Source organism: Mobula birostris, chromosome 12 (genome assembly GCF_030028105.1).
Source record: "Mobula birostris isolate sMobBir1 chromosome 12, sMobBir1.hap1, whole genome shotgun sequence".
Taxonomy (NCBI): Eukaryota; Metazoa; Chordata; class Chondrichthyes; order Myliobatiformes; family Myliobatidae; genus Mobula; species Mobula birostris.
The window spans coordinates 44,451,999-44,461,498 of record NC_092381.1 but is presented as its reverse complement, the minus strand read 5'-3'; positions in this window follow the sequence as shown (position 1 = coordinate 44,461,498).

Here is a 9,500-nt window from a genome sequence, read left to right as displayed (position 1 = left end):
TAGATACTCCCTGAAAATTAGAAGTTTCGTGTTTTCAATGTAAATTCAGATGGTAGATGGAAACAAAACTATTTTTGCTACTAATTGAGTCCAGGGCCTAGGACATGAGCCAAATTTGGATCCTGACTTCTCAAGAGTGAATAAACTTAGGAAGGTACTTTTTTATGTAAAGGATGTTGGAATTTTCTACGAAGAGATATTAAGTTGACTGGTAATTTTAAATTGAATACTGCTAGAGTTTTGTTAGCCACAGTTTTTAAGAGCAGTTGGACAGATGAAAGGGATATTGAGTTGTCTTGCAGCTTAGCCACTTACAGAAGGCAAGCTGCATCATGTGTACATTCATTTATACCTGCAGTGACGACAAAGAAAATGTGGCAGATGTATACAGGGGCACCTGTGTCTCAGATTGTAAAGCAGAATGTTATAAAAGGAAAGAAGAGAACATAATTGCCTGAAAACAAATATCATGCAAATCAAAAATGAGAGAAAATCTGGAAATGCTGGAAATCCAAGCAACGCACACAAAATGCAGGAGGAACTCAGCAGGCCAGGCAGCATCTCTGGAAAACAGTACAGTCGATGTTTCGGGCCGAGACCCTTCATTAGGACTGGAGAAAAAAAGATGAGGAGTCAGAGTAAGAAGGTGGAGACAGCTTAACTACTGACGTCTATTATAAACCCATTGACTCTCACAGCTACCTGGACTATACCTCTTCCCACCCTGTTACTTGTAAAAAATTCATCTGCTTCTCTCAATTCCTCCATCTCTGCTGCATCAGCTCTCAGGATGAGGCATTTCCTTCCAGAACTAAGGAGATGTCCTCCTTCTTCAAAGACAGGGGGACAGGGGCTTCCCTTCCTCCATCATCAACAATGCGCTCACCCGCATCTTTTCCATTTCACACACACTTACACTCACCCCGTCCTCCTGCCACTCTACCAGGGATAGGGTTCTCACTGACCAGCCTCCATGTCCAGTGCACAATTTTCTGTAGCTTCCTCCATCTCCAATGGGATCCCACCACCAAGCACATCTTTCCCTCCTCCCCACGTCCTATCTATTCGTCCCTCCCCACTGATCTCCCTCCTGGCACTTATCCTTGCAAGTGGAACAAGTGCTAAACCTGCCCCTACACCTCCTTCCTCACTACTATCCAGGGCCCCAAGCAGACTTTGCAGGTGAAGCAACACTTCACCTGTGAGTCTGTCGGGGTCATCTACTGTATCTGGTGCTCCCGATGTGGCATCCTGTATATCGGTGAGACCCAACGTAGTTTGGGAGACCGCTTTGCTGAGAACCTACACTGCATCTGCCAGAAAAAAACAGGATCTCCCGGTGGCCACCCATTTTAATTCCATTTCTCATTCCCATTCCAATATGTCAGTACATGGCCTCCTCTACTGTCGCGATGAGGCCACATTCAGGTTGGAGGAGCAACATCTTATGTTCTGTTTGGGTAGCCTCCAACTTGATGGCATGAACACCGATTTCTCAAACTTCTGGTAATTACCCCAACCCCCTTCACCATCTCCCATTCCCATTTCTCTCTCTCACTCTTATCATCTTACATGCCCAGCACCTCTCTCTGGTGTTCCTCCCTCTTTTCTTTCTTCCATGGCTTTCTATCCTCTCCTATCTGATTTCCAATCCTCCAGCCCTGTATCTCTTTCACCAATCAAATTCCCAGATCTTTACCTCATCCCTCCCAATCCAGGTTCACCTATCACCTTGTGTTTCTTCCTCCCCTCCCCCCACCTTCTTACACTGACTCCTCCCATCTTAGTTTCTCCAATCCTAATAAAGCGGCTTGAAATGTTGACTACTCTTCTTCATAGATGCTGCCTAGCCTGCTGAGTTCCTCCAGCATTTTGTGTGTGTTGCTAACATTGCAAATGTTAGAACCTGAAATAACTATAATTCCTTTTAGTGTTAAAAACAGAAATACTGAAAGAATTCAATCAGCCAAGAGCATCTGTGGAAAGAGAAACCAGGCAACAATTCTGTCAGCAATATTTCCTCAGAACTGGGGAGTAATAGAGTATAAAATACAAAGTGCTGGGAGAACTTAGTAGTCCCAACAGCAGCTGTACTGGTAAAGGGATCAAAGGAGGGTAAGAGGCCTGGTAGGGGTGGGTGTGAGTTATTTCAGGGGAACTAGAAATACTGGGGACAGATAGGAGTGTCATCAGGTGAGGGTTCATGGCCAAAGCAATAGAAGAAGAACTTGGCATAATCTGGGGCCAGAGTTCATTGAGGTGCAGACATAAGAGTACTGTTCTCATGTATCTAAGGTCTCAAAAGTTCAAAGTAAATTTATTATCAGTATACATACCACATGTCATCATATACTACCTTGAGATATATTTTCTTGCAGGCTTTCATATTAGAACAAAGAAATACAATAAAGTCAATGAGAAGCTACTTATCCAATGTGCAAAAGAAGATGAACTGTGCAAATAAAAAGTCTAAAGTTCAAACTAAATTTATTATCGAAGTATATACACGTCACCACGTATAACACTTGGATTCATTTTCTTGTGAGCATACTCAATAAATATATAGAACAATAATCATCAACGAAAGACTGCCCAACCTTGGTATTCAACCAGAGTGCAGAAAACAACAAACTGCGGAAATACAAAAAGAAATAAATAATAATAATAAATAAATCAGCAATAAATATCAAGGACATGAGATGAAGGGTCCTTGAAAGTGAGCTCATTGATTGTGGGAACATTTCTATAATAGGGCAAATGAAGTTCAGTTAAGTTATTCCCTTTGGTTCAAGAGCTTGATGGCTGAGAGGTAATAACTGTTCCTGAACCTGTGATTCCCGAGATTCTTGTACCGACTTCCTGATGGCATCAGTGAGAAGAGAGCATGCTCTGGGTGGTGGGGATCCCCAATGATGGATGCTGCTTTCCTACAACAGCATTCTAAGTAGCTGTGCTCAATAGCGCGGAGGGCTTTACCTGTGGTGAACTGGACCATATATACTACTTTTTCGTAAGGTTTTCTGTTCAAGTGCTTTGGTGTTTCCATATCAGGCTGTGATATAGCCAGTCAATAGACCTTCCATTACACATCTATAGAAGTTAGTCAGAGTTTTACATGTCATGCTGAATCTCCACAAACTCCTAAGGAAGTAGAGGTAGTGCTGTGCTTTCTTTGTAATTGCTGGGCTCAGAACAAGTCTTCCAAAATAATGACACTGAAGAATGTAAAGTTGCTGACCCTCTCCACCTCTGATCCTCCATTGAGGACTGGCTCATGGACCTCTGGTCAATAATCAGCTCCTTTGACCTGCTGATATTGAGTAAGAGGTTGTTTTTATGGCATCACTCTGTCAGATTTTCAATCTCTCTCCTATATACTGATTCATCCCCATCTTTGATTTGGCCTACGACAGTGGTGTCGTCAGCAAACATGAATAGGGCATTCGAATAATGATAATTCTTATTCTTGTAAATAACACGGACAGTATGAATTGCAGAGAACTTGAAAGTTAGAAACATAGGTTATGGAAATAGTACAGAGTTGAGGAGAATGAAGTTATATGCGTTGGTTCAGGAGCCTGATTGTTAAAGGGCAACAATTGTTCCTGAACCTGCTGGTCTGGGATCTAAGGCTCCTGTACCTCCTTCTGAAAGTCGTAGTAAGAAGAGAACATGGCCTGGATGGTGGGAGTTCTCTGCTGGGAGCGGATCACTTAGAGTCTGAGTTGGCGAGGTCAGAGGGAATGTGAAAATGTTGGGATTGGAATTCGGGGAAGATATGGGATCTGAGGAAAGCGAAGTGGAAGAAAGCTCAGGAGTGGTACTGGAAGTCAAAGGATGGGGAGGTTTACATCAGTTATTACCACAATGGAGGCAGCAAAAATGAAGTGTAACTGTGGGCTTTGGGATTAAGGAAGTTGATATGGTTGGAGAGCAAAGTTAATACATACATATGTAGATCTCAGGATGTAGTTATAACACTGCCTTAAGAAATAATGTACAGTTTGAACAAGTAATTGCCTGGCCTACTCCAACTTTACCTGGTTGCTAATTATGTTTCCTTTTTTGTACTACTGTATTTGTCCACATTCTGTCAATGTTTTGTCAATTATCTGAGGAAACTGCAGTCCTAACAATATTTGATGAGAGTGATGACGGTGTTTCTTGCTTTATCTTTAACAACAGTGATCCTCAGCTTGCTTTGAGTACAATATACAGTCCCTCTTCTACAACATCTCACTGCTACCCTCCGCGCTAAGTCTTTGCACACTAGAAAATCAGAACAGATGCACTGCCAGCAATGAGATGGAAGTTCTGATAATAATTGATTTTGGCAGCATACTAAACCACATATACCTCAAAGCACTTAATAAAATACAAAAATAAAGTCCTGTATACTTGATGCTCATAGACTTATTGGGATCTCACAAGCATTTCATTTTTATGCTTGTGACATGAGGTAGCACTCCCATCTTTGAGTATGAAGTTGTTACTTTCCTATTGAACGGCAAGAAATGTAGACACAGAATCCAAGTTATTATAAAGTCATAAATGACTACTGCACAGACACAGGCCCTTCAGTCCATCTAGTCTATTCTGGCCTGGTTTTCTGCCTAGTCCCATAGCCCTCCATACCTTTCTCATGAATGTACCTGTCCAAACTTCTATCATTCTATACATTAATAGGACACCTTTCCATTATTCAGACTATTATCTAGGTGGAGTTTAAAGGTATTGAAAGGATGGGCAGGAAGGCAGAGGGGACGGCATTGCTTTGTTGGTAAAATTGAAATCAAATCATTAGAAAGGGGTGACATAGGGTCGGAAGGTATTGAATCAGTTTGGATAGAGCTAAGGAACTGCAAGGATCAAAAGCCCTGATGGGAGTTGTATACAGACCTCCAAACAGCAGAAAGGATGTGGCCTACAAATTACAATGGGAGACATAAAGTGCATGCCAAAAGGGCAATGTTACAATAGTCATGAGGGACTTCAATATGCAGGTAGATTAGGAAAATCATGTTGGTGCTGGATTACAGGAGTGGGAATTTCTAGAGTGCCTATGAGACGGCTTTTTAGAGCAGCTCATGGTTAAGCCCACAAGAGGATCAGCTATTCTGGATTGGGTGTTGTGCAATGAACCAGAATTGATAAGAGAGCTTGAGGTAGAAGAATCCTAAGGGGAAAGTGATCATAATATGTTCAAATTCAGACTGAAATCTGAGAAGTAAAAGCTAAAGTCAGATGAACCAGTATTACAGTGGAGTAAAGGGAATTACAGAGGCATGAGAGAGGAATTGGCCAGAATTGATTGGAAAGGAACACTGGCAGGGATGATGGCAGAGCAGCAATGGTTGAAATTTCTGGAAAAAAAATTGGAAAGCACAGGATATATATATTTCAAAGAGGAAGAAGTATTCTAAAGGAAAGATAACTCAACTGTGGCCAACAAGAGAAGTCAAGGCCAACATGAAAGCCAAAGAGAGGGCATATAACTGAACAAAAATTAGTGGAAAGTTAGAGGATTCAGAAGCTTTTAAAAACAGACAGAAGGAAACTAAAGAAGTCATTAAGAAGGAAAGATGGAATACGAAAGTAAGCCAGCTAGTAATATCAAAGAGGACACCAACAGTTTCTTCAGGTTCATGAAATGTAAAAGATAGGCAAAAGTGGATAATGGACCACTGGAAAACGACACTGGAGAGGTAGCAATGGGGGGGGGGGGGGACACAACAAAATGGTGGACAAATTGAATAAGTATTCTGCATCAATCTTCACTGTGGAAGACACCAGCAGTATGGTGGAAGATCAAGGTGCCAGGGGTATGAAGTGTGTAAAGTTACCATAACTAGGGTTGGAAGAATTTACGAAGATAGTGAAGATAGGAAATTAAAATATTTGAAAATATTGTGTGAGCATTATGCACTTCAGCAAGGTAACAAGTGAAGACTGAATGATCTATGACAAAGCAGAATTTTAGAGTAATATAACTTTTCAGAATTGAACTAATCATTAGATCTATAATGACATCAACTTAATATCATCCTTATAGGATGTCCCTTAACTTTACTATGTATGGTATCCAAATGCCCCTCAAATCCATTTCAAAATACTTTTCGTATTATTTGAGTAAAGATATATCTCACTTCAATCTTGAACCAAATGCTCTAGTTTTTAAATTTGTCTGAAAATACTTTTATTATTATTATTATTGTCATCTGGAGGAGCCTAGATCATTTGTACACAGGATGTTTACGTATAGATCAATAAGATATTCAGTGGTAAAAATAAAATTTCAAGAGTATGTTGTTCTGCATTGTAGCTCGGGCTGTTGTGATGTGACCCATAACAATAACAACATTATTTATACAACCCTGAAATATTAAAATGTGTTTAACAGATGCACAATCAAAAATTGTATGTCAAAACAAATAAGGAGAGGGAGGAGTGACCATAAGTTTGGTCAACCACAAACAAGAGAAAATCTGCAGATGGTGGAAATCAAAGTAATAATCACGACATGCTGGAGGAGCTCAGAAGGCCACGCAGGGTCTATGGAAAAGAGTAAACAGTCGATGCTTCAGGCTGAGTCCCTTCATCGGGACTGGAAAAAGTAGATTAGAAGTCAGAGTAAGAAGGCGGGGGGAGGAGAGGAAGAAGGAGATAGGTGAAACCAGGAAAGGAGGAGGGTTGAAGTAAAGAGCTGGGAAGTCAATTGGTGAATGAGATAAAGGACTGGAGAAGGGGGAACCTTACAGGAGAGGACTGAAGTCCATAGAAGAAAGAAAAGGGGAGGAGCACCAAAGGAAGGTGATAGGCAGATATGGAGATAAGATGAAAGAGGGAAATGGGAATGGGGGATGATGAGGGATGGGGGGACATTACTGAAAGTTCAAGAAATCGATGTTCATGCCATCAGGCTGGAAGTTAACCAGATGGAATATAATGTGTTGCTCCTCCAACCTGAGTGTGGCCTCATCGTGGCAGTCGAAGAGGCCATGGACTGATATGTCGTAATAATAAGTTTGGTGAAAATGATTTTCTTGGAGAGAAGAAGATACACTTCAAAGATTGGTTTCAGGGTAATGCAACATAGTCATTAAGAGAAGCAGTAGGGAGATGTACAGGAGGGTGAAACTAACCGACAGGAGGGGAGATGCCTAGATGACTCTTTGCAGATGATGGGGATTGATAAAGTGTTCTTCTCAGGGTGAAGCCACTGGTCCTGCAACACCAGTTTGACTCCCTATAGGAGCCATAATGGCAGGACATAAGTTAACAAGGTGAAGACACAGAGGTCAAAGTGAGAGGTCAAACTAAGGAAAGGTTAAAGTGCAAAAAATTAGGATTAAAACACAGGGCCACTGTGGGTAAGCAGGGACTATAGTAATGGAGGTGTCTTTTTGAAGGGTCTTGGCCCAAAATATTGACCTTTTATTCCTCCCCATAGATGCTGTTTGAACTGCTGAGTTCCACCTGCATTCTGTGTGTGTTAAACAGACTTTTGCATAATGTGATAATGTATTTTATATTTCTGGCTATTCTCTTAAATGTGTTTTCAGAACAACTAGAACTAGACAACCAATGCTAATCAACACTGTAAGTACTTAGATGAAACAATGCCTACATTATAAACTCAGAGACACGAACCATCAAGGTCATATGCTCAGAGACAGCCTGTCCAAGATGCAAAATTACCACACTTTATCTGAAACTATGAAGGTTCTTTGTTAAAACAAAAATAATCAGTTAGTGAACAGAGAGGGAGGAGTGACAAAAAAACTAGCTTGTCTGGATCATACAATAACTGCCAATAATGCCAAATTAGTCCTTATTGTTAGTAAATAACAAACCACATTTAGTTACCTTGCTGGAATTTTAGCAAAATATCATATTGTTCCATTAGAAATTCTTCACACACTTTTTACGGTTCTGCAAAACTTATTGTTTACTTCAATGTTATATTTTCCTCAGATTTTGTCAATTCCTTCTTAATCACGTAAGTTCAAAGTTTAAATTACATTTATTATCGAAGTATGTATACATTATACAACCTTGAGATCTCCATGTAGGTAATCACAAAACCAGAAACTCAAAAGAACACATAAAAAAATGACAAATGCCCAATATGCAGAGAGGAGAAAAAGAAGAATTGTGCAAACAATAAAAGTAAACAAATAGCATTTATAAAGAAAATGAGTCCTCAGACATGAAGCCCAGTGCAGTTATAGCAGGTCCACAGTTCCCACTCTGTAGGGTTACATAGTTTTTCAACACAATTTATCCTAGTCACCTTTGAAACTTCAATTGTATTTCTAAAACTTACATTAAATTCAGTCATTTCATAGCCATTACAACACATCTTACTTCAAACTATAGTCATACAACAGCCCTTCATCCTGACCCATCCATGCAGACATAGATGCCTGTTTACATTGATCTCATTTTCCTCTATTTGGTCCATATTGTTCTAAACTTTTTCTATCCACATACTGTCCAAATGTTCTTTTTACTTGCCCCTATCACCTCTTCCGGCAGCTTGTTCCAATTGCCCACCACCATTTGTGTGAAAACTTGGTCCCCAGATCTCCTTTAAATATTTCCCATCTCACCTTAAAATTTCATGTGATCTAATTTTAGAACACCCTATTCATGGAAAAATACTGTGACAGTACAATATCTATGCCCATCATACTTCTATAAGGCCTCCTATAAGATCTCCATAAGATTTCCCTTCATCCTCCTGCATTCCAATGAGAAAAATTCCACCCTCTCCTTTTTCTCCTATAGTTCTCCATTCCAGATAACGTCCTTGTGATTCTCTTCTGGACCTTCTCTAGTGCTACAGCGTATTTTCTACAGTGTGGTGACAAGAACTGCTCACAATATTTTAAGTGTGGCCTAGCCAATATCAAATAGATTTCATCCACTACCACTCTGCACAAGTTAACAGTTTGTCTATGTCCCTCTCTATCCTGAAGGAATCATCCTCCTATCTACTCCTCCACCTACTTTTGTAATGTCAGCAAACTTACTTACCAGATCACAAAGGCATTTATGTGACAAAGGTGCCATATTTAGAACAAGTTACAAAGCTTCCAGCACTGATCTGCATAGTACACCACTAGTTACAGACTTCCAGTTAGAAAAATAACCTCCACCACTACCCTCTGTCTCTTATCACCAAGCTAATTTTGCATTTATTTTGCTACACATCTTGAACCCCATCCCCATCCATGTGCTCTAATTTTTGGACCACCCTCGCATTCTAGACTGTAATAAAAACCTTGCCAAAATCCATATATACTATATCTACAACTTTATCTTTATCAAGTTGCCTTGTAATCTCCTCAATAAACTCAGATTTGCGAGGCACAATTCTTCATGTATAGAATTATACTGACCTCGCTGCCCATCAGTCCCTATCTTTCCAAATGGATATAAATCCTATTGCTCAGAACTTCTTCCATTAGTTTGCCTTCTGGCCTGTAGTTACCTGG